Genomic DNA, 6,844 nt, shown 5'->3' with positions numbered 1-6,844 from the left:
AACTCGAGCACCAAAGGAGTGGCCGAAAATATGTCTTAAGGAAACTGTATAGCGACAAGTCTCAACTGATTCCGATTAATAGATCAAAATAAAAAGGAGTGTTTTATTTCCATTTATTTTTATCTTATCTTCTAAGAAGGTTAACCTTTTTGGTTTATTTTCTCAGGATTGATTTTGTCTCAAATTGTTATTTCGGATAACAATCTCAAGATAAGAGTAAATTCGTTTTATCTCGTGTCCATTCATTTCCTTTAATTTTATAATGATATTTATTTTATTATCATTATTATTTTTCTATAATATTCTTGGATTAATGTGCGCGCGTTTTTTCTAACACATAACACCCATGCTCCAGCTAGCTACTATCTTACACTCAAAAGGCTTCTGGATCATCATAGTTCACGCTGAATTGAACTCTCTTAATCCTTCATACCACCCCTAAATCGCCTTTGTTTCGATACCGGATAAGCTCACGAGATCTCAACTATCGGATACAGATGTTGCAAGTCTCACGCTGATTCTGAACAGAAACTATGCAGTGCCATTACATCGATGCATAAAAAAAGATGTTGCATTCTTATCGTATAGCCGCGGTCGTCTACGATACCCTCATGTTTTGTGCTCAAACTATCACCGACGATCTGAGGCTACCGGGGATAACTCTGCGTACATGCTCTGCTACAACGTTGTTGCTCTTTCCTGCCATTCCTCAACGTGATGAGAAAGGTATATTTCTTTAGTGTCTGGTTGCACCAACTAATGCTGTTTTCAATATCCTAAACTCTTTAAATTTGTCATACAGATTTTATTTCTGAAATCCAATGGCTAGAGCTTCGAGCTCTTCAGCTTCAACGCTGTCGTGCATTATTATCACAGAATCCAACCGAAGCAGTGACGGAGAATCGAGTCGCATTCTGTTAGGTATGGCTCATAAATATACTAGTAAAGAGGACAGGAGATGGAGCGGAGTGAGCGAAGCAAACATCAACTGTCCTTACAAAGAAAGTCTCGTTGTGGGGTTACGAATTATGTGGGTTGGGGGTGCGGGGGCTATGCCCCAACGGTACGGTACAAGGTTGATTTTGTAATTATGTACCAGGGTTTTCTATTATAAATAGAGATGTAACATAGACCTAAAATATCATTGAATAAAACTTCTAACGCCGCCTAGGCACCGAGGACGTAAGCACATTGCCGAACCTCGTAAAATTCTCGTGTTCTTTTGTTTTCTTTACCCGTTTTCGTCAACAATTAGTATCAGATGCCAGGAGCAAAATTCGAAGTCGCAAAATTCGATGGTCAGGGTAACTTCGGATTATGGCAAATGAGGGTGAAGGATCTATTGGCGCAGTAAGGGATCTTGAAGGCTTTGCGACCTACAAAGCCGGCGTCGATGGATGAGGAAGATTGGGAAGAATTGCAGCAGCGAGCGGCAGGAACCATACGATTATGCTTGGTGGACGAGGTCATGTATCACGTCATGCATCTATCGTCTCCAGAAAAAATTTGGAGGAAGTTAGAAAGTCAGTTTATGTCCAAATCCTTAACGACAAAACTGTATCTGAAGCAGCGGCTGTATGGGCTGAAGATGCAGGACGATCACGATTTTACGCAACACGTGAATGTCTTCAATCAAATCATTTCTGATCTGGCTCGGCTTGATGTGAAAATTGAGGATGAAGACAGAGCGATGATTCTGTTGTGTTCGTTGCCTCCCTCTTACGAACACATGGTGACTACTCTTACATATGGGAAAGAGACTATCAACGTTGAGGAGATTACTGCAACCTTGTTGGCTCACAACCAGCGGAAGCAGAATGCAGGGGAAAGATCTCAAGCCGATAGCTTATATGTCAAGGGTAATCGAGATCGTGGACGGAAGCCAGAGAAGGCAGGGTCCGGGAAGCGGAATTCCAGATCCAAATCCAGGGATAAGAAGACGATTCACTATTACAAGTGCAAAGAGGCGGGACATATGAAGCGAGACTGTCCGAAGTTGAAAATACAGACTGATGATAAGCGTGATGGCTCATCCAAGTCTGGGAACGTGGTCGAGGATGATAATTCTGATTGCAGTGAGGGTGATATGCTTTCTATTTCAACGACACAATTGACAGATGCTTGGATTCTTGATTCTGGATGTTCTTATCACATCACGCCAAATAGGGAATGGTTTTCGACACACAGACCGGTTAATTCTGGTTTGGTTTATTTGGGTATGATCGATGTTGCAATATTGTTGGTATTGGTGATGTCATAATTAAGATGCACGATGGCTCCGTTCGGACGTTGAGTGGTGTTCGACATATCCCAGACTTGAAGAAGAATTTGATTTCCTTGGGCACTTTGCACAAGAATGGTTTTATCCCTAACGCTGACGAGGATAGGGAAACCATTCGGATTGTTAAAGGATCATTGACTGTGATGAAAGGCAAGATGACTGCAGGGAATATCTACAGATTGTTAGGGAGTATCGTTGCAGGTGGAGTTCACTCTGTTGAGTCCTGTGATGATACGACAAAATTGTGGTATATGCGCCTTGCTCATCTTAGTGAACGTGGTATGGAAGAATTACACAAGAGAAACTTGTTGCATGGTGTCAAAAGCTGTAAGCTCGATTTTTGCAAGTATTGTGTTCTTGGTAAATAGACTAAAGTCCGTTTTAAGACTACGAAGCACACAACTCAAGGGATTCTTGATTATGTGCATTCTGATGTATGGGGGCCTTCCACGACATCGTCTTTGGGTGGATCAAGGTACTAAGTTACTTTTATTGATGATTTTTCACGGAAAGTTTGGGTGTATTTTTTGAAACAGAAATCTGAAGTTTTTGAGAAGTTCAAGCTGTGGAAAGCTGAGGTAGAAAACCAAACAGGACGAAAAATCAAGTGTTTGCGGTCTGATAATGGTACGGAGTACACAGATTCACAGTTCCTACAATTCTGTAAGGAGCATGGGATTCAGAGGCATTTTACAGTGCGCAAGACACCACAACAGAATGGTGTTGCGGAACGAATGAACAGGTCATTGAATGAAAGAGCCAGATGTTTGCGGTTGAATACGGGGCTTCCCAAACACTTCTGGGCTGAGGCTGTTAACATGGCGTGTTACCTTATCAACAGATCGCCAAGGGCATCGCTGGCTGGGAAAGTTGCAGAAGAGGTATGGACTGGTCATGATGTTAGTTTTGATAACTTAAAGATTTTTGGTTGTCCTGCTTATGTGCATGTACCTGCTGATGAGAGATCCAAACTTGATACAAAATCGAAGGAGTGCATTTTTCTGGGTTACAAGAAAGATGTCAAAGGATTCAAGTTCTGGGATCCAGTTGCGAAGAAAGTTGTGATTAATAGAGATGTCATTTTTGATGAACAGTTCATGTTGCAGTAGAAGCAAGACACGACAGTGGTGGATTTCGAGCAGTTTCCAGTTGAGAAACCAGAAACTTCTCAACCGACTTCTGGTGGTTCCACTACGGATGATTTACAGGATTATAGTCTCGCTAGAGACAGGGTGAGACGGACGAATATAAAGCCTCCGAACAGATTGGGTTTTGAAGACTTGGTATCTTTTACACTTATTGTTAGCAGTGATGATCCGGTTACTTTTCATGATGCCGTTACTAGTCAGGAAAATGACAAGTGGATGGCAACCATGGTTGAGGAGATGGAGTCTTTGAATCACAATCGCACATGGGTGTTAGTTCCCCTTCCTGAGGGTAAGAAGCCGATTGGTTGCAAATGGGTGTATAAGAAGAAACCAGCAGTAATAGAAAAAGAGGGGGAGAAGTTCAAGGCTCGTATGGTAGCGAAGGGTTTTTCACAGCAGAAAGGAGTTGATTATGATGAAATCTTTTCTCCTGTGTTCAGGCACACTTCAATCCGAGCAGTACTTGCATTGGTGGCTAGTTGGGATTTGCATTTAGAGCAGATAGATGTTAAAACTACTTTTTTGCATGGTGATTTTGAGGAGCAGATCTACATGCGGCAACCTGAAGGTTTCAGTCAACCTGGAAGCGAGCATTTAGTTTATAGATTGAAGAAATCTTTGTACGGGTTGAAACAGTCTCTGAGACAGTGGTATAAACGGTTTGACTCCTATATGATCAAGATTGGCTACAACCAATGTGAGTATGATTGTTGTGTCTATGTTAAGAGCCTTGATGATGGTTCTTTTATTTTTCTATTACTGTATGTTGATGATATGTTGATTGCTGCGAAGAACATGGATGATGTTATCGTTTTGAAAACTTTATTGAGTCAGGAATTTGATATGAAAGATTTAGGTGCTGCAAAGAAAATTCTTGGAATGGAAATTTGCAGGGACAGAGACTCAAGGAAACTGCGGCTATCTCAATGAGGTTATGTTGAGAAAATGCTAGAAAGGTTTGCGATGAGCAGCGCGAAACCAGTTAGCACTCCATTGGCGAATCACTTTAAGCTCTCATCAGAACAGTGCCCTAAGACGGATAAGGAAGCTGAAGATATGGCAAAGGTTCCATATTCTAATGCTGTTGGCTGCTTGATGTATGCGATGGTATGTACTCGTCCTGATTTAGCTCATGCTGTTAGTCAAGTTTGTAAGTACATGTCTAAACCTGGTAAGCAACATTGGGAAGCAGTCAAGTGGATCTTTCGGTACTTAAAGGGTACTGTGGGACATGGAATTGTTTTTGGGAGTCAGCGGGATAATCCTTTGGTTGTAGGATATGTGATTCAGACTATGCGGGTGACTTGGATAATAGAAGATCTACGACAGGGTATGTCTTTATTCTTGGTGGAGGGCCTATTTGTTGGAAGTCTACTATTCAATATGTTGTGGCTCTATCTACAACTGAAGTTGAGTACATGGCAGCGGCTGAAGCTGCAAAAGAAGCTTTATGGCTTACTGGTTTAGTGAAGGAGTTGGGTGTTCAACAAGGTGGAGTTCAGTTGCTTTGTGATAATCAAAGTGCTATTCACTTGGCTAAGAATCAGGTGTATCGTGCTAGAACTAAACATATTGATGTTAGGTTCCACAAGATCAGAGAGTTGGTTGCATCTGGAGAGGTTTTGTTTTAGAATGTACATACTGATGAGAATGCCGCTGATATGTTCACCAAGCCAGTTACGACAGACAAGTTCAAGCATTGCTTGGACTTGTTGAATGTTTCGAGTTGTTAAAGAAGCAAGGTAACCCAACCCACATTGAAGTTTCCAAGGGGCAGGATATTCGCCATGGTGGAGATTTGTTAGGTATGGCTCATAAATATACCAGTAAAGAGGACAGAAGATGGAACGGAGTGAGCGAAGTGGACATCAACTGTCCTTACAAAGAAAGTCTCATTGTGGGGCTACGAATTATGTGGGTTGGGGGTGCGGGGGCTACGACCCCGCGGTACGGTACAAGGTTGATTTTGTAATTATGTACCAGGGTTTTCTATTATAAATAGAGATGTAACCTAGACCTAAAATATCATTGAATAAAACTTCTATCGCCGCCTAGGCACCGAGGACGTAAGCACATTGCCGAACCTCGTAAAATTCTCGTGTTCTTTTGTTTTCTTTACCCGTTTTCGTCAACACATTCACAAATGCGGTTAAGAGCTTATCAGCTATAATTGTGAACATAATGGAGTTTCTTGAATAAGAAGCGATGTTAAAGATCAAACAATGCTTCCTGCTCCAATTTTCACCATAGGACCAATACATAAACTAACCCCTACGGTTTACACCTCATTGTATACTGAAGATGATAAATGCATAACTTGGCTCGACAAATAAAACCCCAATCCGTCATTTAAACAAGCTTCAGTAGCATAGCCAGCATTGATAGACATGAACTGATCGAGATGGCCTGGGGGCTAGCCAACAATAAACAACCCTTTTTGTGGGTGGTTAGGCCTGATTTGGTTCATGGCTCGGACTCGAATGAACCATTGCAGAACGGATTCCAGGATATTGTGGGAGAAAGAGGCTGTATTGTGACACAGACGCCTCAAATGGAAGTGTTGGCCCATATATCAGTAGGTGGGTTTTGGAGCCACGGTGGCTGGAAGTCAACCATTGAGAGTATCTGTGAAGGGGTGCTAATGATATGCAAACCATTCTTCAGAGACCAACACTTGAACTCAAGTTACATATGTAAGGTTTGGAAAACAGGGTTGAAATTGCATGAACTAGAAAGACGGAACATAGAAAGAACAATAAAAAGACTAATGGTGGATATGGAAGGTAATGAGATCAGAAAGAGAGCCATGGATTTGAAGGAGAAATTGGTTCTTTCTCTTATGGAGGGCGATTCTTCAAGCTGTTATTCCATGATTTAACATACCAGATTTCATCACTTTAAGAGACGTGAAACTGAATATCATCATTGTACTTTTAGTTTGTGTCATCGTATGTAATCTAGAGAATATTGAGAAATATCAAACATTTGCAGCATAAATGTAGTCTTTTGTCGAATATTTTTGCATTGTTAGAAGATGAATCCTTTAAAAACCTTCAGCTATATCGGTTCCACTAACAAACAGACATCATTTTCTCCATTGGTTGCCAAAGAAACTCGGAATCGTAGCCATTTCTGGTAGTTACTTTTCGAAATTAAGTATTATTGTAAAAGAGGATAATAACAAGAACTTTGAACTGGTGACAAGATCCCTCGAACTCTGTTGCTGTTTTGTCGATGTCTCACTGTCCTAAATCAGGGAGAGGAGGAATCTTATATTTTACAGTTTGATTTGATAAAATATTAAAATCAAATTATTGTGTGATAACTCTGTAAAAAGACTACTTTTAAGGCCTTTTTGACTTAAGTTATTGTTTGTTTAAGGGTACATATAAGTCATTTTAGATGTATGTAGCTA

General features: G+C 40.9%; 1 pseudogene; it reads left to right on the top strand.

Moving 5' to 3' along the window:
- Positions 1–343: 343 nt before the first annotated feature.
- On the top strand, positions 344–6,329 carry LOC120128821 (annotated as a pseudogene).
- The last annotated feature ends 515 nt before the right edge of the window (positions 6,330–6,844 follow it).

This window comes from Hibiscus syriacus, unplaced genomic scaffold, assembly GCF_006381635.1.
Source record: "Hibiscus syriacus cultivar Baekdansim isolate YM2019G1 unplaced genomic scaffold, ASM638163v2 tig00001644_pilon, whole genome shotgun sequence".
NCBI lineage: Eukaryota > Viridiplantae > Streptophyta > Magnoliopsida > Malvales > Malvaceae > Hibiscus > Hibiscus syriacus.
This window is presented reverse-complemented; position numbering and strand designations above follow the sequence as displayed.